Below are 27738 nucleotides of genomic sequence, written 5' to 3'. Positions count from 1 at the left end.
TATTTTTCACTTATCACAATTATCAAAAATATGATAATGTAAAGGATCATGTGAACTTTCATTATGCAAACAAATTAGCTTTCTAATTCACAAGATTTTTCGTAAAATCCGGATTGTTTCCAAGTATGTCCAAATTGAATGGAATTGTTAGCAAATTTCTTAAAAAATACCTGTTTAGAAATAGAAGATTAAAGCTGAATTTGTCAACCGATTTTTTTGAAATTTTTTGTCGGATTGTTTTTTATCATGATTTAAGTAATAAGTATGTTAGAACGATGTTTTGTTCGTGTAAAAACTAAAAAAAGCATATGTCCACAATTAGGAACACTATTTTCAATGTGTTCCTAATTATGGACATAGTCAAAGTTTTCCAAACTATATCAAAGTCATAGAATGTATTTGAAATAAATTTGATTGAAAGAATTATGTTTTAACATTATTTTCAACGATCTGTTGAAATAAACTATTTTGAGCTAATAAAACATGATTTTTTTTTTACTTCAGTATATCTCAAAGCTTAAAATGTTGAAAAAATATATTCGCCAGGTTGTAAGGAACGCATCTTTCGCGACAGAGAAGGAAACCATCAAGTTACAGAGAGCTTCTTAACGAGAACAGAATCGAAAGGAAAAATTAAAACAAAAATCTCAATAAAATACGTTGTATACCGTCTTTTGGGGCATCATGCAACACTTTGCTTCTTAAACTTTAATGTCCACTGATAATCCTACCGTTTGTACATCAAAAGTTTTAAGGTTAATGGGACATCAAATTAACGTAGTCAGAAAAATAATTGGTTTCACCAGTTATTTTTTAATTTACATAACATACGATTTTCACCCTACTAAGAAATAGGGGTATCTAAGTTGCAAAAACCTTTGTTCTTAATGAAAAATCAAACAAAAAAATTTTGAAAAGTTTTTGACATGTTTGTGATGTCGTTACGCATAAAGCACGATCTCCAGTTATTTAAGATTGTGTTAGAATTAAAGTTTATATTTTTTTTCTTTAAAAAGAAAGCAGAAGGGTGCTGATGCTGGGATAAATAATACTACAAAAATTTTACATTATATTCTATCATATGGAAACAGGATTTAAACTGTGAACCATTGATTTGCATGGCGATGCATTTTAGCCCAGACTGGTAACGGAATTTTAAAAATATTTATTTTAAAAAATTAAATGATTGTTCGAAAAATATTCATACACCAACAGTGTTGATGTAGGATAATAAGTTCCATATAAAGTTTGTAGGTAATATCACTAAGTCAATCCGTCCCATTGTGTAAAGTTTTTTACGACATCAAAAATGTAAAAATTTCGATGATTCGAATTTTCTATGAGATTAAAAAACTTCATTAAACTCTCTCACGATTTGAGAAACTATGGCATCATCGTTTTTTTTTATCATTAAACGATAATTTTAGTCAATTATATTAAAATAAAAGTTTAATAAGTGTTGTGGTACCCAAATGTTGCATCTAACAATGCTGTTGCAAGATGCTCTGTTTAACTGAACTTATTTGTATCCATTACAATGAATTTTCTACTTTTTAAAATATAATAAATGTATCCATTGGAACAGGTAAAGTTTGAATTTAAATGAGCTTAATATTCACTATTTTCTTCAAAACTAGCGTAAAGGAATATTGTGTAGGATTTAAATAGTTCTTATTTCCCTATCCATATTCCAAAAACGTTGTTATATTTATAAAAAGGTGAGTTTTAAGATTTTTCTTTTTAAAGTATTAAAAAAACAGACCCATATGCAAAATCAGGAACAAAAAGTGTAATATTTGGGTACGCGGATACATTTTTTCTCATATGTTAACATTAGGAACACCCATATGTTAACAATAGGAACAATTAGTGCCATATTAGGAACTTCGACACACTTTATAAAACATGATATTTTTCGTAAATTAAGGCTTGAAATGATTATTTCAAACCAAAACAGAGTTCAGAAAAAAATTTGGAATTTAGTTACCAAAGAATTGTATATCTAAGTATTAAAGATTCGGCGCAATAATATCAAATCTAAAAACCTCTGACAAAATATAGCGAAATTAGGCTCATTTACCCTAGTTTGATTTATGTAATATTAAACTTTTTTTTCCCTCGGGAGGGCCCGGGGTAATTGCCCTCATTGCCTCCCCCTTAATCCGATGTTGAAGATTTGCGAAGTTTTTAGTGCATTTTTCTTACACGTGTTCTTCAAATCAATAGCTTGTTATTTAAATAACAAATAAGTAGCTCGGATCTAACAAAGATTCGGATTTGCTCGACCCGATATGTGCCGGATAAACACTAGCTAGAATGATTGTTTTATAGATTATCTTTCAGGTTTGCTTAGTAATCGTTCTGTTCAGATAAACTTTTCAAGTTAACATACTCTTTATTAAATGTTCAATAAATGCAAATATTTCGATAACAGATGACGTTGGTCAGCGAGAGAGTGCGGTTGCGTTCGATCATACGGAGTCTTTTGCGTTGCGTTTCATTGGCGGAGTCAATCTGTTTGGTGGTTTTGCGATTCTAAAAAGTTAAAAAGTGAAGTGGTTGAATATACGGGAGTGCGGCATTCGAAAAAAGGAGCTTGAGTGCTGGGCCGAGGGCCAAATTAAATATATATTTCTGGCGTGTTCGGCCATTGTGGGGTAGCGGGAAAAAGTATTGTGCTAGAGTGAGAGGGTGAAGTATTTGAAAAAGCATTGAAACGGCACTAGTGGGTGGTTTCGCGAGTGGAGTGCTGGGCTATAGTTCAAAGAAATTAAAAAGAAAAGCAATTTGCAAATAATTTTAGCCCCGGTGAAATTGGTTGGGCAAAATTTGTTTATTAAGTGCAGTTAAATTTTCGACAACGGACGCGTGGGAGAAAGAGACAGGTAAGTGGCAATCTTTTCTTGGGATTTTGGCTTGTAGTTTGCTTGGGAGAATGGATCTGACACGTAGAGAGCCCCGCAGAGGGGGCGGTAACGAGATGAGTGGAGAGGAGGTAGGATGTGTAGAGTTCTCAATTAAAACTAGTCAGTTCAGAAACAGAAGGTTGCTCGTGAGAGAGTTCAAAGAGAGGGGAAATGGTTTGGAAGAAGCATTGAAACATCAATTACAACATTTAGCGCACGGAAACAAAGTAGGCAGTGTGAAAGAGAGAATGTTGTTGCTGAGTGCTTTTTTCATTGACCATATGTTCAAACAAAAAGTGCCGACGGGAAATGAATGGGACGAGTTAGCTAATCTTTTGACGATGAATTTAAAAATCATGCAGGGAAACCAGCGAGATGAAATATTTACATGCCAGGGCGATTCCGATAGTAGAGGCTTGATGCAGCTGTGGTATGAGAGGGAAGGAATGTTTGCTAGTGTAATACAGGTGGAAGAGATGATTGAGTCGCCGGTTGTTAACGTTGAGCTGAGACTGGGAGAACTTAAAATTTTCCCCGCTGATGGTGGTATGTTCAATATTGTTGATTGTGTGCGTCATCAATTACAAATAATGAAGAAGGATTTGGATACGGCTCGGTCACTTGAGTTAAGAGAACAGGAGATTTACCGTTGGAAATTTGCTAAAGAAGGGATGAATGAAATAATTAGCCAGAGAGAGTGGACGATTCAGGAAAAACTAGAGTGGATGGCGGCGAGATTGGAAACCAGGATAAAAGTATACTCTCTCGATGAAACGGTGTACTGTTTCGGGTGCAACACGTACCAGCTGGAAGTGTTGTTGTTCTATAACGGTTTCAGTTTCTCCAGTTGTGTAAGAGCGGATGTAGAGGAAGTTTTGTCTGAGAAAAGTGCAGAAAAAGGAAGGAATGATGGACAAAGATTCGAGAGCATAGTACGCACAATATTGAATTGGAATAAGAAAGAAAACGCGAGGAATGATTCAGGTGTGAGGAAAGTGTACAGTAAAACTATTTCAGGTTATAATCTAACTGTCAAGGAGATAGAAGGTGATGGTAATTGTCTCATAAGAGCTATATTGGATCAATTATTGAAAGGCGAGTATAGTCGAGTGGATAGAGGGTTAGTGGAAATTTTTAGGAAGCTAATAGCGGAGTATTTGAATTACAATAGGATAAGGTTCGAGCCATTTTTGGTTGAAAGTTTGGAAGAAGGTTTTGAATCATTCTTAGATTATGTAAGAAGAGATGGAACATGGCTGGGACACGAGACAATGGTGGTGGTTTCAGAAATCTTTCAAAAAACTGTAGCAGTATATCAAAATAATGAAGCAGTTATCTATGTGGGTGAAGCGGGTAACAATAGAGAAGTAATAAATCTACTATATACAGGGAATGGAGCTAATAACCACTATGATAGTGTAATAAAGATATCAGAAGAGAGAAATGAAAGAAGGGATATTGAGTATGAGGTAACAGTTCCAGATAAAAACGAAATCAATAGAAAACAAATCGAAGAAAAAGTGGAGAATGCAACACAAGTTTTTAGTAGTCGAAACAATCAGGATGGAATTCGTATAGGATCGCTCAATGTACGTGGCTGCAGTAAACAAGAAAAAAGAAACATAATTGATGAGGTACTATGGGCACACAGAATAGACATTGCTGCATTACAGGAAGTTAATACAGTAGGTGAAATAATTGAAACTAAAAATTACATATGGAAGGTTGCAAAAACAACACAGAATAAATCTAGAGGATTAGCTTTTTTAACTAGGAAGGACAAAATCGTGCAGTCAAAAGAAATAAAGTTGATTTCTTTTGGAGCAATTTTATCGGAGTTTGAAGTGGAAGGTAGGAGCGTGATAATTGTTAATGTTCATGGCCCGAACATTAAACCACAGAATTTCTTAGCAAAAGTAGGAGCGGTAGTAGATAAAGCAAAATTCAGAGATAATATAATGCTAGTTGGGGACTGGAATGCACAGATAGGCTCTGACGAAGTTGAGACAGAAGAAAAGCTAGTGATAGGAGACAGACTAGGGTTCAAGACGAATAACGATAATGGTGAGGCTTTCAAAATATTTTTGCAACTGCACAAACTAAAAAACATATCTTCTATGATACGGGTAGACACTTTCGAAACATGGAAATGCAAGAACAAGTCAAGTCAAATAGATCATGTATTAGTACCGATTAGAAATAACATTCATATGAGATGCATTAAAGGTTACTGGACGAGGATAGAAACTGACCATAAGCTTATAGTGACAGTTCTAAGAAATGCGTTAGGAACACAGCAGAAGAAGAAACAGAACGAAAAGAAAAGAATCCTAGAGGCGTCTGCACTGAAGCATGATACAATCAGGGAGAGTTATCACAAGGAGTTGAAGCGTCTAGAGGAAGAAGTAGATTGGAAAAATCAGGATTTAGATATAGTGTTTAGAGAAGTGACAGGGAAAATGAAAAAAGCAGCAGAGGTAGCGCTAAGATCTTCAAGACCTCCGTTATCCCCCAAAAGGAAAAAAGCTTTAGCCAAACTGAATCTGGCAACAAGAATAGCGAATAAGTTTCCAGATGTGCAATTCTACAAATTTAAAGTAAGGGAAAGAAAAATAGAGTTTTTGGCAGCAGTTAAGGATTACGAGGAAAAATCCATTACCAAATTTTTCAAGGAAATAAACGATTTTGATGTAGGCGTTAGAGTTAGGAAAACTTATGCTTTCTTGAAGAGGTTTAGAAAAAAGAAAAGTCTAAAGAAAATAAATATGCCCATCAAAACTTGGAACGAAATTTTGAAGTCAGGAGAAGGGGAAGCAGATATTAGGCTGTGGAAAGACGAGGATACTTGTCCCTTAACTGAGCCACCCAGAAGAGAAGAGATGGAAGCAATACTGAAAAACCAATGCAATGGGAAGTCTGCAGGTAGTGATGGGCTAAAAATGGAGCTAATTAAATACGCAGATGAGGCAACATTAGACGCACTAATGATTATTTGGGAAAGAGTGTGGAGGGAAAACGAGATGCCTCAAGAAATGCTCAGGTCAGTACAGATACCAATCCCAAAGATCAGGAATCCCAAAGTAGCTAACGACTATCGTAGGATAAGCTTATGTAACGTAGTTTATAAACCATATGCGAGATGGCTCAGAGGTAGGTTAGGGCAGTTTACACAAGAGATAGATTTGTCACAAGCAGCATTTGTAGAAGGAAGATCAACAGAAGATAACATTTTTTTAGCACGTAGAATTATGGAGGAGTTTTGGAATAGTGGGAAACCATTGTGGATTGCGGCACTAGATATTAGTAAAGCTTTTGACAATGTAAACTTGAACGAGCTTCAGAGAATTTTAAAAGAATTAGAAGTCCCAGCACACTTAGTTCAGAGAGTCGTTACTTGCATTAAGGACGAAAAAACTAGGATACTTTGGCAGAATCAATGGTCAGAAGAAGCTAACAGAAGAAAAGGGATTAAACAAGGGTGTCCATTGTCACCATTTCTTTTCATACTGATAATGCAAAACGTTCTACGTAAAGTTGAGAATAGGGTGACCGAATTGAAGACAGTAAGACGGGGAAATGTTGAGGTGCCTCTAATACTAGCGTTTGCAGATGATCTTCTGATTATAGCTGAAAACAAAACACAGTTAGCAAAAATAATGAAGGAAATGGAAGAACAGTTAAAGGAAGTGGGATTGGAGATCAATGTCAGTAAAAGCCAAATACTTATTAGAGAACCAGTTGACAAGGGAGAACAGGTGAAGACAGTAGAAATTAATGGCAGTAGGTTTAATGTATGTAGCTCTATTCGATATTTAGGAGTGAATTTAACCTCAAAATTGAATAGGCCAGAGGCGGTAAGACTAAGATGCCAGAATGCTTTGAAGGCAGCTAAAGTAATTGTAGAATTCTGCAAGACGTACAAACCATCAGAAGAATTAGGAAAGCTTATGTACAATGCAGTTATAGCCCCCTCAATGTTATACGGAACCAAGGTCGCTACTCTTACCAAAAGAAATAGGATACAACTAGCAAAATTTGAAAAGCAGATTTTATTAGAGATATGGAATAATTGTAGGAAAGTTCCAGGAGATAAGTTTAATGTAAGGAGAATTCTGAAGGGGAAAACCATCAATAGAAGGGTTCGGAGTGGCAGGTTAAAATATTTGGGACATATATTGAGGAGGGAGAGCGATCACCCCCTCAGATTAGCTAAAGATCTTAAGTTCGATAGTAAGAAAAAAGGTAGGCCCAGCTTCACCTACAACATAGGGATAGAACAGGACATGCAGAGGTATGGTATAGATCCAGAGGTTTGGTTGAATTTAGCAAAAGACAGAGGGAAATTCGCACACCAAGTAGATCAGATATATAAATATAGCGAGAGTGAAATTTCAGAAGGCACAGAATCAGAAAAAGAGGAAGAATAACAAGTCAGGATAGATAGAGGATCTATTCTCTCAATGCGGATAACTGCAAAATTAATTTCAAATAATTTAACTATGGATTGCCACTTACCTAATTCGCTCTGTTTAATCATTATATTTATTTAGATAAATTTCATTTCATTTGTCTGGGCTCTAATTTTATTATTAAGTGTTTTTAATATTTTTATGTAATCATGTAATATAGAACTGTAGCTTAGTTATTGGTGATGGGTTTATTATACGAAATATATTTGCTCCGTTTAATTCATATGAATTTTGCTATTGGTGATGGGTTTAGTGATTGATACACTCCATATTCTCACTCGGATTCCTTATAATGTTGTTTAAATGTGATAAAAAAAAAAATTATAAAAAAAAACTAAAAAAAAAATTGTAGTTGTTGACTTTACTAGATATAAGATAACCTTTTTTTTCCATTAGCAATAGAAAACAACCCATGTAAGTAATGACATATAAATATATAAAGTTATAGCAAATTTTTATTATTATATAATTACAAACAGCTCAAATACACCGCTTATTTGAATTTCTATTCATCAATATTTTATTACATATTTATTAAATGACATGTGATTTATATTATATTATATTTCCTTTTATACATCATTATATTTATACTGTATTTCATTTACCAGAGAGAAGGCATCTGGGGATAACCTAAAGCAATTATGCAAGCGGAGTGGAGTGCCAACCATTGTAGGTTTCTGAGGGTTGGATGCTTTCTCTCGACGAACCATCGGCCGTGGAAGCCCTAGAAGTCAATTCGAAAGGCCAAGCCACACAGACATAGGCTGGACCTTGCTACCGATGGGGGAACTATACATACATACATACATACAATAAATGCAAATATTTCGATAATTTATGAAATACCCACTCAATCATGAAGAAGCTTTTTTCCTTGTACACAAGACGTCAGTTCTAAAATGTTTTGATAATAAAACCTTTATAAAAGAGGTCTATACTTCTCAATAAAGCCAAATTTTTCGATCATGAAATTGTTACAAAAAAATTGCCTGGTAAAAACTACTTGGAAATATAACATAAAGAGGCTTTCTCAAGGGTTAATGGGCTTTTGTGGAAAACAACCCGAGCAGACTTTGATGCCTGAATCGATAACAAACTGTAACCAAAATAAGCTATCAATGCCAAAATGATAGCATTTTTAAGTATCGCATTTTTCCCGATGGCAGAATTTGGCATCATTGGAGCATTAATATATCGAAATATGATACCAAACCAATACCTAAATAAGGCATTGAGACCAAAATGAAAGCACTATTTGGTTTTGTTTTCTCCAAGATAACAAAACAAGGCATCATTAAGGTTTCATTTATTACGATAGAGCAGAAATGTAAGATCAAAATGATAGCATGATTTGGTATTCAATTTTTTGTGATGAAAAATCAGATTTATATATGTGTCCGAAATTAAATCAAATTGAACACAAATAGCAAATTTGTTCATTACCGGCATAGTTCGTACATCTTAAGTGGTGATTTTTCATTGATTGCAAAAATTGGTATCATTAAGGTATCATTATAAAGACCTGGGCAGCTAAAACAGGGCCTTGTAAAGGACCAGTCGGCGATAGAACAGGTCCAATCCACAGAAGGAGAGTCGATTTGCAAAGAAAGTACCTTGGCGACACTCAATCTCAATGAACCAGAGTCGAAGGACCAGGGCCGACTGATGGACCAGGGACAAGACTCAGGGACAAACGGGAGAAATGAGAAAAGCCTCAGTAAATTCAATGCAGATTGCTTACCGAAAGGGACTAGGTTGTTGAACATGGGCCCATGTTTGGAACAAGATCAACTTAAACCAGGCCCGAGTGGAATGAGCAGTTTTAAAGGTAAAGTAACCATCAACAAACCTGCTAATACAAAATTAAGAACTACTAAGACTGGTTCAAGAAGCCTCAGCACATGGAGCAAACCAAAACGAGATAAGCAAACATGTGCAAATGGCAAAAAGCCGGTGCCTTGCCCCACCACCACGGGCAAAAAACCACAAAAATGAACACTCTAAAATGTGTTCAGGCGAACCTTCATCATGCAGTAGGAGCCTCGAGTACACTACTGAGAAGATTCGTCTCAGAAAACCTGGACCTTGCCTTTATCCAGGAACCTTGGGTTAACAAGGGTAAGGTACAAGGGCTTTACACGCCGAGTGGTAAGATTCTTTACGACGATAGAAGCGCTCACCCAAGGGCTGCTTTACTAGTTAATAAAAGAATTAAATTTACTCCCTTTACAGAATTTATCGACGGAGACATCACGGCTATACGAATGGAAATACCGACACCAAGAGGTAAGCAGACGGTGAGTGTAGCCTCGGCGTATTTCCCAGGAGATAGCACCGATATACCCCCACCGATGGTAGTAGAATTTGTAAGAAAATGCCGGGCACAAAACCAGCAGTTTCTCGTCTGCTGCGATGCTAACGCACATCACACGCTGTGGGGAAGTTCAGACATCAACAATAGAGGTGAGTCTTTATTAGAGTTTCTTTCACAAAACCACATTGAAATATGTAACGAGGGAAACAAACCTACGTTCACAACCGTGAACAGACAAGAAGTCCTCGATTTAACTCTATGCACACCACTGCTTCTAGGGAAAATAAATAACTGGGAGGTGTCGGATGAAGAATCACTGTCTGATCACAGACATATTACATTCGACATAGTGGGAGGAGAAATAATCAGGGACGTTTATAGAGACCCTAGGAACACCAACTGGGATCTCTACAAACACACACTTGAAGCCTGTAAACCTTTGTTGGATGGGAAAATACGCACATCAAAGCAATTAGAGGAAGCTTCAAACAGTTTTACAAATAAAATCTTATACGCTTTCGAAGCAAGCTGCCCACTGATGGAACGTGTTTCAAACAGAAGAGTTCCTTGGTGGAACAGACAACTAGAAAGGTTAAGGAAAAAAACAAGAAGACTTTTCAACAAAGCAAAAGCTGACTCAAACTGGGATGACTATCGTAAGTCCCTAACTGAGTACAATAAAAATATTCGAAGAGCTAAAAGAAGTAGTTGGAGGCACATGTGTGAATCCATTCAAACTACGCCAGAAGCTGCCAGGCTCCAGAAAGTTCTATCTAAAGAACACTCAAATGGACTGGGTCAATTGAAGAAAAACAATGGGGAGCTAACTACAGACCCAGAAGAAACACTTCAATTACTACTAAGTACGCATTTTCCAGGATCCATCGAAGGGTTAGAGATTATGGACACTCTGGCTGGAAGACCCAGTCGAAGTGTTAGACGCGAGGAAGCTCTCCGCAAATCGCGCACAATCTTTACACCGTCAATGGTTAACTGTGCAATAAGTACATTCGAGCCATTTAAAGCTGCTGGTGAAGATGGAATTATGCCAATCCAGATACAGCAAGCAAAAGAAATGGTAACACCTGCCTTGGTAGAGATGTTTGTCGCCAGTATGACCCTCTGTCATATTCCCACCCAGTGGAAAAAGGTGCGCGTTATCTTCATTCCGAAACCAGGAAAAAAAGATAAAACTCAACCAAAGGCATTCAGACCTATTAGTCTGACATCCATTATTTTGAAAATAATGGAGAAGATACTTGACGAGCACATTAAATCTCAGTATCTTAGCTTATGTAAGCTGAACAATTTTCAGTTCGCTTACAAAAAAGGTATGTCAACGGTTACGGCCTTACATACCTTAACACAAAAACTAGAAAAGACAATGGAAGCAAAAGAAATAGCACTTGCTTCTTTTCTGGACATTGAAGGGGCATTCGACAACGCATCTCATTACTCAATCGAATCAGCTATGAAAAGACGAGGGTGCCACATGGCAATTGTTGACTGGACTAGTACCATGCTGATAGATAGAACCATTTATGCAAGTTTGGGAGGACTTACGATCAGAGCCACTCCAACTAAGGGATGTCCCCAAGGTGGGGTTCTATCACCGTTGTTGTGGTCACTGATCGTGGACGACCTCCTAAACAAACTTGTATCTATGGGATTCGAAGTTATTGGCTTTGCTGATGACCTAGTTATTATAGTTCGGGGAAAATATGAGAATGTGTTGTCTAATAGAATGCAATCTGCACTTAATTACGCACTATTCTGGTGCAGGGAAGAGGGACTGAACATTAACCCTTCCAAAACTACTGTGATAGCATTCACTATGAGACGAAAAATTGCATTAAAACCTCTAACACTAGATGGGGAAGTGCTAAACTTCGAATCACAGGTGAAATATCTAGGAATCATACTAGACTCAAAACTATCATGGAACCCACAGTTAGAGCATGTAATAGCCAAGGCTACAACAGCTCTATGGGTTTGCCTCAAAGGAGTAGGGAAAAAATGGGGACTAAGGCCGAAAATCATCCATTGGATATTTACAGCTATAATAAGACCCAAAATCTCCTATGCCTCCTTAGTATGGTGGACCAAAACTGTGCAAGCTACGGCCCGGAAGAAATTAGCGAAGCTTCAAAGAATAGCAACGCTATCTATAACTGGCGCTATGCGAACCACATCAAGCGAGGCTCTGAATGCACTACTAAATATTCTGCCACTACATCAATTTATTGAGTTAGAGGCAGAACGTAGTGCCTTGAGACTCTCAAAAATCAAAACTCTCTTTGAGGGGGATCTTACAGGACATCTAAAAATTTAAAATAAACTCACTTATTGTAAGGAATGATGACTGGATGGAGCCCGTTTTCAACCTAGACATACACACCAAAAATTTTCTAAAATTAAACGAGCTAGAAACGCTTAAACACCTAATGGTTTTCTTTACCTAATCCAGATCAGATCTAATTTTACATCATCCTTTATCTAAACGATACACACCACAAGAATTTACACTTTTGAACGAATGTTAAGCTTGAAAAGATTTAAATTTATTTCATTAAAGATGTATTTGTATGTCATGAATTTAAAAACGATAACGAAAAAGTAAAACAGAAGTTGAAATCTAACAGTCATTGACAACCTTTCAAGTAGCTTGCCGCGAGTTAGAATTAAAGGACAAATAAGAACATTTCCCTCTTTCGTTTAGAATGAGTGTTACCAAAAAATGAACATGGTCCTCGCGGAATCATTTCGTTAGCAAAGCTGCCTGAGATTATTTCCCGTTTAGCGAAGAAGTGACGAAACAGTAAATTGTTTCGGGAAATCGAGTGGATAGGATGTTTTGCTGCGGCAGTCCGAAAAGGTAATTACACGTTACTTTAGTTTTCTAAAGAAATAATATTGATTCAATTAAACTGATCGTCATCAATCCAAAGCTGGCAGGCAGAGGGATCCCTGAAACGAGGCCTGCCTTTGAAGATCTCCAGAAGCTGCTAGATAAGTGGAACCAACAGCAGAACACTGACTGACGCTGGCAGTAGTAGCATCGTTCATCAACCACAACCGAGGATCCGATTCCAGCAGCACCATGATGGATCTAATTGGGTTCTTACAATATCGATACCGAATCTATCGAGCGGAAATTGCTGAAAGGGCTGTATAAAACCGTAAGTAATCTGTATTATTGATTCGGAAAAACGATACTTGAAAATTGCGCAGTAAACATATCGCTACTAGTCATTTCAAAATTATACCTAATAGTTTTTGTTAGATTAATGTTTCATACAAAATATGTTAATTTTGCACCTTTAAATGAATGAGCAAATACAGTACTCGCTCGCGGAAAATATTCTTATAACTTTTAAAATTGTTAAATTTTCTTACTCAAACTTCTAACAAACATTCAGTGTAAGTTTAGAAAAAGCGATTTTCCTATGCGTCTGCATCTGAATGCATAAAAAAACCGCAAGCGAAACATTTAAGTTAACACATTCTTACATTGGGTCGTACAATTTAAAATATTTAATTTTTAAAGTGTGATGCTTGATTGAAAATGGTTGTACTACGCACAAGAATTAGATTACTGAGACAACAGAACAATAAATTGAAAACGAAATAAGAAAGCAACATTTTAAATTATGCTTCATTTTCAGTTTTAAACAGTTTTTATAAATATTCAAATACAATATTAAGATCCGACTTACCAAAATACTCCTACGAACGGTAAAACTCATTTTGAATACCTTCATCCCGTTTCCGTCAAGGCATTTCATTCTAGGCAGTCGATTTTGATTTGACGTTATATATATATATAGCATTCGATTGTTGAATGAATGAAATGTTAAATGATTTTCTCTATCAAGGCGTTTAAAGATATCTGTGGAAAATTTGGAACATTTTGGACTTACATCTTGATCATCATAGCTGAATTCAGGCGTTTTCTTTAAGTAATTAGCCGGACAAAGTTCTATAAGTTACTTTTAAGTGAGTTTTTGCAAATGACAAAACATAATTTTCAATATGAATTAAACACATAACTTTTGGTCAATAAGAATGAAACTGAAAAAATCTAATACGCTAGAAGCGACAAATCTTAATAGTTATGACATAAAACCATCAATCAGAAGAGCCAACTGTTTTAAAGAAAATACTCTTGTTATTTCCTTATAAGCACAGTTTCAATTCACAGTTGAATGTAGATGACGAGAAGAAACGTATAAGAAAATCGCAAGTGGTATGTTCATGTATTCAAATGACAAACAATAATGTAACACACAAGAAACTCAAATTCAAAATGTTGAAAATAAAACTAATTTAAAATTCGAACCACGTATATTTATAACAGTATACAAGATGACATATCTACACTACACTATCGCTTTCGTTGTTGTGAAATATTTATGTAGCTGAATCCTATTTGAAAACATTCTCCATTCCGAAACAACATTTCGTTCATATATTTTGTATGAAGAGGCAATATCAAATGATTAATCAAATCACTAAATTTTACATTGGAAGCGATGCGCATTCCAACACAATCGCTATACTCACAAATTTCAGTTTTATTTATTATTTATTAATTTTATAATTGAATAACAGCAAATAAAAAAAAATAATTATATTCTTAAAACGATTAAATTACAAAAATTACACTTTAATTTTTCTTATGCATTATATTTTCATCAAGCAATGAATTCTATTATATTGACAAATAATCAGAAATTTATCTTATTTGCTACCCTAGTAGCAATCACCTAAAATTTCACAGTGCTTGTCGAGATGGAACATCACAAAAGTTGTTTTTTTTTCCTTTTTATACTTTAACTCAACTTTAACTAAGCTTTTTTATGACCAAAATCGACATATTCCGATATTGGTTCCGATAAAGGTTCTTTGAAAATAAAAATATTTTGTTCAGTGTATATTTTTCCGTTCCGATTGACCAAAACTATAGTTAGAACAGTAAGTATTAAGATTTTTAGTTAATCGAAGAAAATAATGATAGAAACTTTATTTTCACTTTTTACTTAAAGTTCCTTTAAGTGTTTCTCTTCTCACTTTAACTCAAAGTAGTGGCTTGGTTCAAACCGTTTCTTCACAGCTTTTTTTCCTAGCTACAGATGCGGGCTAGGTCTTTGTAGATTTTTTGAAGATACATTCCAGAGGCTTCGTAGTTTTATCTGTCAGGGGGAATAATTTTATTAGTGACAGTGACCTGCTAAATTTAGAATTCATTCAAAACCTACCTGCAGTACTTCCAAAATTCTTTCGGCGGGTTTCGATTTCATTTTACAACCATCCATCATCAGCAACCAAACAGAGGCCAAAACTTCCGGACATATGCAACTTGTCAACATTCTTATTTTTCTGCTGGAAGCACCCAGACCGGGTGAGGGGATTCTTGCAGTAGCGAATTAGCGATTTGAACGGATTCTTGGATTTCGGTTCCTCATCCGAATTTCCTCGGCCGGGGTCTGCTTCTTCTCCTTGGTTTGCTTCTGTTGAGAACCAGCACCTCCCCAGCCATCTTGCTCTATAACTCGACGAAGCGTAAAGTTCATGATGACTGCCCAAAACTGTGACTGGTTAAGCAAAGTGGTTAATCAACGGTGTCCAGAAGGTTGGATCCAGCACGAAAAAACAAACAAAGTCGGTCAAGGATTGACTCGATAATTCCGATGACCGGGAAAGTCTTCCGACAGAACTGCTCGAGGTGTGTCATCTAAAGACCGAGGAATTTGCGTCGGATTTCGAGTTAGCAGCTGAAAAAAATTGATGAATTCAATTTAGCCATGGGAACTGGTTGTTTATCCAGATTCCATTCAGTACAAACCTGGATGTTGCTGTTGTTTTCTGCTGGATGGTATTCCCGGAACAGCGGTGGAATCCGGAAAACTGGGCCACTTGTAGAAAACCGACAGGAATTCTTCCAAAATTGCACAGTTCCACTTTGTTTTTGTTTTTCTTCGAACTAAAGGTCCAGCGAACAATGATAATATGCCCACATCATTTAACGTTAAACTTTTGGCGGTGTTTTTTATACGCGGTAACCGATTTGAAAATTCATGAACAAATTTCAAAACAAACAGCTCATAAAAATTTAAAGCAACGCAATGCACAACGTTAACATTGCGATGTGTAAAGTTCGATGTAAATTTATGTCAAAAAAGATGTTTTATTTTTGTGCGTCCGATTTGACATAAGTTTACATCATTGATGATGTAATATTAGGTTCAATATGCTATTATATTGATATCTGAGGAATTATGGCTTCAAGCGTTTCTGTTTTCTCTCGTGTAATTTTATGTCAAAAATGATGCTTCGATTATGTGCATCCAATTTGACATAAATTTACACCAAAAATTTAATAGTGTGTACCATACAATGTAACTATCAACGATAGGGACGTGTGGGAGTCAGGTGGTCCTAAGGTTCCTCCCGGATCGATTAAATTCTTTACTGATGGGTCAAAAATGGATAACAGAACTGGGGCAGGGGTGTTCGGACCTAGACTCAGGATCTCAATTCCTATGGGAAACTGGCCAACAGTATTCCAAGCAGAAGTTCAAGCAATTCTAGAATGCACTTTAGCCTGTTTGAAAAGAGGATACAGGTACACAAGTATCTATATATTCTCTGACAGCCAGGCCGCTCTCCGAGCACTAAGTACGTTCACATGTTACTCCAAGCTAGTATGGGAGTGTATTGTTGCACTAAGAAACCTGGCCATACGGAACAGAGTATTTTTACTCTGGGTTCCAGGCCACTGCGGTATCCTAGGGAACGAAGAAGCAGACCAGTTAGCTAGGGAAGGATCTCAGGGCCTGTTAATTGGACCAGAACCCTTCTGCGGAGTATCGAGGAGTGCCTTGAATATGGAACTCAAGAACTGGGAAAGCACCACTATTGTCTCCAACTGGAGAACAGCAGAGGGAGCAGCTCAGGCGAAAAGATTCATTGAACCAAGCGCACGACTCTCCAAAAACATGTTGAACTTAAGTAAGCACGAGTTAAGTACTTACACAGGTCTCTTGACCGGACATTGTCCAACAAAACAACATCTCAAACGGATAAACATTATTCAAAACGACGACTGTCGGTTCTGCGGGTTCGAAAAAGAAACTGCAGAACATCTTCTATGCAACTGCTGCGCCCTCCTTAATAGGAGAGAGCGTGCTCTTGGGGCAAAGTTAATAAGCGCACAAGACATATGGTGGCATATCAGCCCTAAGAAGGTTATATCATACATCTTTGATATCATACCCGATTGGGATAAAATGCTTAGTCAGCAATCAACTGTCACTTTAACACATAGTGCAGGTGAGCCTGATAGCATACAGTAACGCGGGGTAATTACCACAATAGATCAACTACTGGTCGCAGTGGGCTCTCCCCTACAAGGAAAAAAAAAAAAAAAGGTATCATTATTTTGAGAAAATGGAATTTAAATCTGAAATCTGTTACGGAATTCAATACGACGCATAATGTAATTCAATGAATTGAGTCGTTACTATTATAATGTGGGCATTATTTTGTGTTGATTTTTTCCGTTCAGCACAACTAGGCATCATTAAGGTATCATTATCCTTTTAGCACGAATCGTATATGAGGCCCTCAGAGCCAAAGGGGTATAAGTGACAGAATGGTCGATTTTTAGTTAATGATGCCAAACGAGTCTTCATATTTCAAACTATATTTGATGATTTTTTCAGATTTTGTAAATTTTATTTACATACTTTTACGTTCCAAAGCAAAATTAAAATTATCTAAAAATATATGTAAAATTGCCAAGCACAACAACTTAAAAGCCTGTTTTCTCGAAATTAGCTTTCATGCACTTATACCCTTTTGGCTCCAAGGGCCTCATAATTATTCTGCTTGCCGAGTATTATAATTACGATTGATTATAAAATCGAATTTGGCAAACGTACTTACTTAGTATTGAGAAACATACATTTTAGCACTTGTAGCACTTATTGTGTGTTTTTTTTAAAATTTTCCATCAAAAGTCTTAAAATTTATCAAGAGGAGCTTTGCAATAAATGAATTAAAACATTTTAAACTTTCTAATATATTTCGGCACATGACCCAAAAATAAAGGCACAAAAAATAATTTAATTTCAAATGAACAGAAAAAAAATCTACCTTATTACCTTCATACAGAAAAAAGTTGAAGTGCTGAGGAAGAGTGCTTTCTGCCAAAACCAAACAAACCATGCGATAATAATCATTCATTCAAATGACTCAATCATTATAAGTAGAAATATGTAGCTGCTTCAAATTGTAAACTTCTTTTGTATGACTATGACACCTTATACCAGTTAATAAAAGTCTTACTTGCTGTTAATGATATTTTTGGCATTTTGAATAAAGATCGCAAGTCCAAGGCCTACAAAATGTAATATGATGGAAGAACTTCAAAATGTGATTGGTTATTAAATTTGTTTGCAATCAAATAAAATTTTGAAATCACTCACTTGTTCCACAATACCCAGAAGCATCACGCAAGTAAACTAGGTGATATTTTCAAAATACTGTTTTTTGTCAAAATAGCTTCATTTCAGAAGTGCAGATGAATTAATGCTTCTTCAAAGTTAAATTTGCTATGGAAAATCAGATTGAGATAATTGAAAAAAAGTTTTATAGTTGTTTAACATTTCTCACGCATACTTGCAGAGCGTGTACATATTAGACGGGGCAAATAACCTTAAAAACTATCGGTTCCAAAACGGGAAGCCGATCGAAAAACATGGTCGTTTTTGAGGTTGATTTTCTCGAAACTGAAGGTGTTGGTGAAAAAACCATCATAATATCACGAACACTACCAGCGGAAAAAAGGACTTATAGTTAAAATGTTGATTGGATTGATTTAGGATGGTATTTTATTTAAAAGAGAAAAAAATATATAAAGAATTTCATTCTCGTCCTTCTGTAATTTTAGTCTCAAAAATTTTTAAAATATTTATGGCATAATGTATTTCTCGTTTATAAATTTTAAGGCGACCATCAATAAAAGTTAATTTTATTTAAGAGTTAATCAATGAAAATTATAATTTTAAACATTATTTAAAGATGTACGTGTTTAGCAGTGGGTATATGCTCTAGGCTACCGATCCATTTGTTTTGTTTATGTTTGCCAGTTTGTTGCGTGTTTACCTGTTCAGTGTGACGGATTTTTAAGCTTATCCGACATCAGCAGTATCAAAACGATTCAATAATCAAGTTAGGATTGAAGCAGCAGAGTTAAGAAGCATCATCCGTCCCAAAACTCAGGATGTACCCGTTCCGTAAGCTGAAGGAAATCCACTACGAAAATTATATCGCTGAGGTCTCAAGGAAAAAGCTGTGCAAAAATTTTCATCGGATGCTGGAGCTTTTAATGACCTGCATTTCCAGTGAAAAAAGAGAAGGCCTTCCGGAAACCTGCCCGGCTACGCTGTATGGATACAGACGAGTCAACTGCCGTATCACATTCGAACAGTGCACCATGGAAAGCGAGGGCAACTGCCGCGGAATGTCCATAGGCCAGCAGCAGCAGACTGGTTAACAAATCTAAAAGGTATGACCAACATAGTAAATTATTCAAACTTTTGTCGCTTAAACCTAGTTCACTTTAGAAGAGTGTTTCTTATGTTTGGTTGCTGCAGCTAGTAGCATACCTCCCACTTTGTTCTAAAGACTAAACATGTCGTAAGCCTCCTTAGCAACTTGTAAAAGCTGCGACTTATTGCAGCAGCCAATATAGCGCAACTTTCTCCTAGCTTTCTAAAAGAACAGGTGATGTTATTCGATAGTAATTAGCTTTATTATGGTTAATCTAAGGATAACTTCATTGCCAGTTTCCTCTCCTGATCATTCTGGTCTTATTAGTTAAAACTCCCAGTAGCTTGTTACAGTTATGTAAACAACAATTCAATTTTTTACAATTCTCGATTGGTTGTTCTAATTTTGATTCATATTATTATTATTTATTTTATTATCGAGAAAAAAGTTGAAATTCTTGTTCTATCTGAGGTGGGTTTAATGCTTCTATTCATTTTGTAGAATTTTTTTTTTATAATTTTAAGCTATTAATTAAAATCATAATTTTTTTTTAAATATTCATTTAGTGTGAAAAAGGGTACAATTCTGAATTGTATCTGGTTTTTAACTACAATGTCGAAATGATTTCCAAATTTCAAATTTGTAACTCTTTTCTGTTTAATGAAAACTACCTTGATAAATTTAATGAAATTACCACAACAATTATGTTTAAAGCATGTTAAGTCTAAAGTTTTTTTTTTTGGAAAACAAAAGGTGTTAGGTACAAAGGAAAAAAGTTTTAATTGTCTACCCAAAGGCGTTTTAATTATTCACTTTCATTAGACAAATTCTGTTCTTGTAATTGCAAAGAATGCATTTATATACTGTTCAGTCCACCCAGCGGACTGAAGAACAGCAGAAACATCGAGAACGGAGAAAATCCAATGCGCGACGCCCGAGTAGCGAGCGCTATAAAAACAAGCGGTCGCGCTCCTGTCGGGTGACAAGTTTCCTTCAACCTTCAAGCAGAGCGGATGCTCTTGTTTTCGCTCTCGTTTAGACGTTTGAAAAAGTGTTCTGAATTGTGATTGTTTTGTAATTTAATACGCAGTTGCTCTGTTTATAGTAATTTATCTAGTGTTTCCTTTGAACCGAAAAATCGAATCGCTGCTGAAAATTGAGAAATCTCCCCCGCCAAATGGCGGAATCTTTTTCGCCCTGGGGGGAACCTCCGGGTTCTTCCAATCGGAACTCAAGATCCATTCCAAGTTGGATGGACCCCTTCGACAAGTACGGAGAGGTACAATACCTCAATCTGAAGGCTGCTAGCGAAACTAAACTTACCACCAACCCTTTCGTGATTGCCAAATCAATCGACCAAACTGCGGGCCGCATCGATGGAGTCAGCCCGGCAGAAGGAGGAAAAACTTTTCTTCTACGTGTCCGAAGCAAACAACAAGTGGACAAGCTTCTTCAAATGAAAAAGCTCACCGACGGAACTCCAGTCATCGTAGAACCGCACCCCACCAAAAACACCTGCCAAAGCGTCGTCTCTTGCCGTGAAGTAGCCGATCTTAAAGATGAAGAGATTTGCAAATTCCTTGAAGATCAGAAAGTGGTTAAAGTTTACCGGTTCTCTCGCAAAGTTGATGGAAAAACCATGCCGACCAACACCATGGTGCTTACGTTCAGCGGCACCGTTCCCCCAGCTCACGTATGGTTTGGCTACTTGCGCGTAGCTACTCGTCCATACTACTCGCGTCCTATGCAGTGTCTACTATGTGGAAAGTTCGGCCACACCAAAACGAAATGTCCCAACCAACCTATCTGCAACAATTGTGGGGAAACTACAATTCATCAGGAATGTTCCAATCCACCTCATTGCAACAACTGTTTGGGCAACCATTCCACTACAAACAAATCCTGTCCAAGATACAAGGAGGAGCAAACCATCATCCGGATCCGCACCGACCAAGGCATCAGCCACTCCGAAGCTGCTAAGGAGTACAGAGCTCGTCTGAACACTCAATCAAGACTTCAAGCACGAATGGACAACGCCAAAAACACTTCATCCAACAACGTAACAACTGTTCAATCGCTAGAAAAGAAAATAGCCGAACTGGTCAAGATCAACTTGGAACTCCAGACCAAAATTGCCAATCTAGAAAACCGCAACAACCTAGGAAACGACGACTCCGATTCAACACTAACCGATACCAACAGCACAACATCGATGGACACTACCGACCACTCCACAAGTCTAACATCTACCCCAAAGCGCGGAAGAGGTGCTGATTCCCCCGAATCCATTTCACCGATCAACAAAAAGAAGCCCATACCCCGAACGGTCCAGAAACCAGAAATACCCGAATTCACCAGCCAGCCCAGACCCTCAGGTTCCATAGAAAAGGTATTCAGCTCCACCACCCCCCCATCTACACATCGGTAAGTTTATCCAATCTTCTTCCTTTTTCCACTGATGTTAAATTCTCAGTCCATCATATTCCACCATAAGTCATGGCCACAAATAGTTGCAATAGACCTACACACAAAAATACTACAGCCTTCGCCATTCAGTGGAACATCTTTGGCTTTAAAACACGTTTACCCGAAATTCAACTTTTAATCTCAAAATATTCGCCCATCATATTAGCATTTCAAGAAACTCTACTCCCACATACAACTACTCATCTAAATGCTATCAAACAATATCAGTTTCTTACCCACAACGTACCTTCAAACCCTTACTGCAGAGGCGTTTGCCTTGGAATAAAAAATGGTTTTCCCTACACACCTATTAATATCCAATCAACCCTCAACGTAGCTTGTGTCCGTCTTGAAGCTCCAATTAAAATTTCAGTTGTCTCCGTTTACGCATCTCCTTCCCTCTCATTTCAAGACTTCGCTAAAGGAATGGATGACCTCATACCACAAATCCCTACTCCCATATTATTGTTAGGTGATTTCAACGCTCACTCTACAGAGTGGGGAAGCAGAATTACTGATCGAAAAGGCAGTTTCATCGAAAATTTTGCCCTATCCAACTGTCTCAGCTTCCTCAATGATGGATCTCCCACGCGCCTATGTCCCCGCACCGGGAATACTTCAGCCATCGATCTTAGCGTTGTATCGTGGACCCTAGGACCAAAATTCAAGTGGGAAGCTCTCACTGATAACGGTGGTAGTGACCATTTTCCCATCATAGTTAATCTCGAACATCCTTCACCAATATCCTCTACCAGGCCCCGCTGGCGATATCAAGAAGCCAACTGGCCAGAATTTCAAATCCATGTTGACGACCTTCTCTCTTTGAATCAGCCAAATTCTATACACAGCTTTAATGATATCCTCCTTGATGCTGGTCATAAATTCATACCCCGCACAAGCGGTACTCCTGGTAAATCCGCAGTCCCATGGTGGGGTCCCGAGGTTCGAGACGCCGTTAAAAGCAGAAGAAAGGCACTAAGAATTCTCAGGCGCCTTCCTCCAGATCACCCAGAAAAGCAAAACGCACTTATTGCTTTTCAAAAAGCCAGATCTTTCGCAAGATCTACTATTCGTTCTGCTAAAAATGAATGTTGGGCTAAATTTACAGAAGAGATCCACCCTAATACACCTTCCAAAGTGCTTTGGAGTAAAATAAAAACCCTAAATGGGGAACATAGGAAAAATCAGTTTCACGTACTCCTAAACCAACAATTCACCAACGATCCCTCTCTCCTTGCCGAAGCCTTCAGTTTACACTTCTCCTCAAACACTACCATTCAGTCCATCCCCACCGACCCTATCCAAACTCAATCACCCACTTTCCACCCATCACTCTCTTGTCCTTCCTCTAACCCAATCCTCTGCCCATACAATTCAGACCTCTCCCCTCAAGAACTCTTCTCTGCCCTCAACAAAGTCAAAGGACATTCTTCCGGGCTTGACGACATCGGATTTCCCTTCCTCAAAAACCTGTCCCTTTCTGCTAAAACGACTCTTTTGGAAATAATCAATAAAATATGGAACGAAGGGTCTATTCCCGATATCTGGAAGCGAGGTCTTGTAATACCTATTCCAAAGCCACACAAAGACTCAAATAACATTGACAATTATCGCCCCATAACCCTTCTGGATTGTTCTGGAAAAATTATGGAAAGAATAGTCAACCATCGCTTGAGCACAATTCTCGATCAAAACTCGCTCTTAGACAACCGACAGTTCGCCTTTCGACCTGGTCGTTCCACTGATGACTACTTCTGCAAGCTTGAATCAATCCTAGATGACGCCTTAAACCGCAATCAACATATAGAGCTTTTATCACTTGACTTAACTAAAGCATTTGATAGCGTTGACCCTACCACAATCCTACGCACCTTAAGCGACTGGGGAATCGAAGGTCAACTTTTCCAATACATTCATAGCTTCCTCTCGAACCGTTCTATTCAAGTCCTTGTTAATTAGATGATGCTTGAAAAATATTTACAATCTTCCTTTGCTGCATCCAACTAGGCTTATTTATTCATCCAGAGTCCATAATATCTTACCCTTATCAGATCTTTGTGATCTCCAAACTATATTGTATGTCTTTGATAACCTGCATTCGTCAACTTCTATTCAAAACCTACGTTTCACAACGGGAATACGAACACATAATACTCGTCACTTAAATCATCTTCAACGCTGTCGATCCTCAACCTCCCTAGGACAAAAAAGGATATCGTTTATTGGACCAACAAAATATAATTCCCTACCTAATGAATTAAAAGAAATCAGTTCACGATCCATTTTCAAAGTCAAATTGCTTCAAATATTTAAAGATAAATTAAGTCCGTAAAACAAGCCGAACAAAGCTAGCCTTTATTATTTTTGTAATTTTGTAGCGTTAATTATTGTAAAATTATAGTTATAACTTAATCTTTTAATTTTAATCTCTTAATTTTAGTATTACTTTTTATATAAATATTTAACATTTTCTTAAAAATGAATCTCTTTAAAGGAAATCTCTTTCCATTGAGATTCAAAGTATAAATTAGTTTAACTTATATCGCCACATATCCTCGCATTAAACTATAAACTTTGAGTTCTCAGCACGAGTAATGTTTTGCTCGCGTCGCGTATTAGATTGTTTGTTGTTGTTTCTGCTGCCAGACGTGCTGAGAACAGTAGCGTCCATTACCAGGGGGCTCAATGGAGCCTTTTGGTATGGGGGAGTGTGGTGGGCCGCTACATTTAAAAAAAAAAAAAAATAAAAAAATAAAAAAATAAAAATTAAAAAAAAAAAAAAAAAATTCTACTCTTTCCAGTCCAAAATCAGTAACAACCGGGGTCCCACAAGGGTCCGTTATCTCCCCCACACTTTTTCTGATAGCCATCAACTCCATATTCAAAGTAATTCCTGATAACATCAAAATACTCGTTTATGCCGACGATATTTTGCTGATCTCGATCTCCCCTTTCGCCCGTCTCACGCGTAAAAGGTTGCAAAGTGCGGTTGACTTGGTTGCAAGCTGGGCTCCCACGGTGGGTTTCCAGTTCTCACCCGGTAAATCTAAACTGCTACACCTAGGTCCTAACAGAAAAAAGCTGACTAAGCTTCCTCCCATAAAAATGAATAACCAAATCATTCCTCTGGTTCACTCTACCAGACTGTTGGGTGTCTGGATCGATGACCGTTTAAATTTTAAAACCCACCTTAACCAGATTAGGAAAAACGCTATCAACAAAATTAACATTCTAAGTATCCTTAGCAAAACCCCCAGCCATGCCAACCGCGATTCCCTACTTCGATTCCTACATGGATGGTTACTCCCATCGACTCTTTATGGCCTAGGCTTGGTGAGCAGATGTGGTCCCTTTCTCCACCAGAAAATTGAACCTCTGTACAACAGATGCATCCGAATAATTGGCTCCGCATTTGTCACCAGTCCAATTGTCTCAATTATGGCAGAAAGTGGACAGAGTCCATTTAAATACCTTATTGCTAAATTACTAACTTCCAAATCACTACGTTGGCTCGCGATCGGCGGTAATGAGGACTCCCCTCTAATATCCCGCACTAACACTTTACTTCAAGAGATAACTAATTCTTCTCTTCCAAACATCTGTCAGAGAAGAACGACTCCCTTCAGATACTGGACTGAAAAAGTTCCTCGGATTGACTTTTCTCTGTCACTCAAAATAAAAGCGGGCCAACATCCTCTTACTGTGCTGCCATATTACCACAGTCTAATCAACGAAAAATACTCGTCCAACTTCCACATCTTCACCGACGGCTCCAAAACTGCCGACGGCAGAGTTGGGTGCGGGATTACTGATCCTATGACCGAACGTAGTATTGGTCTGTCATCACAATGCTCCGTTTTCAGTGCCGAAGCATATGCCATATTAAACGCTTTATTAAACCTCCCAAATCTATCAATTACTCCAGTTATCTTTTCAGACTCTGCCAGCGTGTTGAAAGCCGTTCAAGCTGGGAACATCAAGCACCCCTGGATCTCATCAATAGCCCACGAAGCCTTGAACAGGAATGCTACTCTCGTTTGGATACCAGGACACGCGGGCATTCCCGGCAATGAGTCCGCCGACCGTCTCGCCTCCATCGGTACAAGTCTAGATCCGCTACCAACCCCCATACCACAACAAGATGCCTATCGTAACATCTGCAACTGGCTGTCCCATGCCTGGGAAGATAACTGGGCAAGCAATCGAACAGCTAAACTACGAGAGGTCAAAAACAGCTCACTTAAATGGACCGATCGTATCAATCCTGTAGAAAGGATAGCGCTCACTCGGCTTCGTATAGGCCACACCCGAATAACTCATTCTTATCTTCTCAATAGAGAGGACCCTCCTATCTGCCCCGCCTGTAACTGTCCTCTAACAGTAAAGCACATCCTAGTGAACTGTCAAGTATATGATATGCAAAGATCTCATTGCGGTTTGGCCGACAGTCTGCGTCAAATCCTGCCAAATTGCCCTGATGAGGAGAAGAAACTAGTTACCTTCCTTAAGAACACCAAACTCCTATCCCAAATTTAGTCTTGTTGTTTAATTATCCGGACTAGATTACCGTTATCCGAATTTGTTTCCCAAAGATTCGGTCATGAATGCCGTTGAACAATTTGTTTCCCCTATATCCGGAATTGAATGCCATCAGGACAGTAAGCCACTTAAAGCCGGACCTACGTACCGCAAGAAAACAATCTGTTTCCTGACACATCTGGACTTGATTGCCGATGAAACAATTTGTTCCACCCCAGAGCCGGACATGCGTGCCGTCACCGGAAACAATTAGAATCTACAACAAGAAACGATCCTTGACCTTGTACAATAGTATATGTAATTTTAAGGCTACCGTAATTTTGTATAATAAACTTAATAAACGACAGGAAAAGGGAAGAATGCCACGACGTGGTAAATTCCTGGCAAAAAAAAAAAAAAAAACCTGTCGGGTGAGTTCAATTCCAACCGTCGCGAGAGCAACATCGTCCCGAGAGTGTCGAGAGCGGCTCAAGAAGAGAGCCAGCCAGCAGTGGGCTGCATCAAGGCCACCTGAGGAGAGCAACAGCCGACGTTGCTCGTCGTTTGAAAGAACAAGTGCTTATTCAATAAGAAGAAGAAGTGCCAATCCTATGTAAATAGTCCCCGAGAGAAAAATAAATATGAATCAACGCCAGCAGTAAATCGAGTTCTCTATTGCTTCGCTCCTGCTCTTGCTCCGATTCCACAACTAATCGGCTCTTTTCAGAGCCATCTTTAGAAAGAGTTTGCGATCACTGTGGAAGACAGTGATCGACCCGGCCTTGGCCCGCCCAGGTACAGTCCGAGGACTTGCCTCCACCGGTGAGACAACAACTGAGGTTGTCTGGGAGAGACTCATTTCCACGAGGGGAATGAGTCCCATCGGTGGTTGTTTTCCAAGCGCCGCCCCACGTCCACTAAAGGTTGTTCATGGCCCAACATATACCTTCACTGGATTCTATTTTCTAATGATCTTATTTTGAACGATTTCATTTAATACAATTTACTCGAAACAAGAAGATTTTCTAACAGAACAAAAACAAATCCTAGACATTTCCGCTATTTTACCAAACCACTCCTGGGAGGTCAATTGGACATAACTCCTCGACAGAATCATGGACAGATAGTCACATGAAGATCCATCGGAAGGTTTAGGAAAATCGTAGCAGAAAGCAATATCCAGCACAAATCTAATTTGCTACATCTCTGAATTCAGCGTTTTTTTTTTGCATGGTTGCATTTTTTTACACATAAGTAAAACTCGTTTGAAAAGACAAACCATCTATCGTTTTATAAACATTGAACGGTAAATGTTAAAATTAATTTACAATTCATAGATTAAATTGAATAAGTCAGAACTAATATTTTCAAAGTACGATTCGAAATTTTATTGTTTTCATCTTAATAATCATTGATTCGATATTCATACTTTATTTCAGTGGAAAAGTCCAAAGCTAATTCACAAATTTTGAATGTTAAAAAAAATTCTTAATTTTGTTCAATCTCT

The 27738-nt window shown here is 37.7% G+C and overlaps 1 protein-coding gene and 1 long non-coding RNA gene across 4 annotated transcripts in view; both read right to left on the bottom strand.

Moving 5' to 3' along the window:
- The window catches only part of LOC129757967 (uncharacterized), a 152165-nt gene that overhangs the window by 14124 nt on the left and 110303 nt on the right, over window positions 1-27738 (bottom strand). The window lies entirely within an intron of this gene.
- Window positions 14329-15670, bottom strand: LOC129757982 (uncharacterized). Its single transcript, XR_008739866.1, has 3 exons — window positions 15538-15670; window positions 14951-15466; window positions 14329-14884 (listed from the first exon to the last, which is right to left on the bottom strand). It is a non-coding gene; the product is annotated as an uncharacterized LOC129757982 (long non-coding RNA).

The sequence above is a fragment of the Uranotaenia lowii genome, chromosome 3, assembly GCF_029784155.1.
Source record: "Uranotaenia lowii strain MFRU-FL chromosome 3, ASM2978415v1, whole genome shotgun sequence".
NCBI classification, from domain to species: domain Eukaryota; kingdom Metazoa; phylum Arthropoda; class Insecta; order Diptera; family Culicidae; genus Uranotaenia; species Uranotaenia lowii.
The sequence above is the reverse complement of the archived record's forward strand: the minus strand, read 5'-3'. Positions and strand labels throughout refer to the sequence as shown.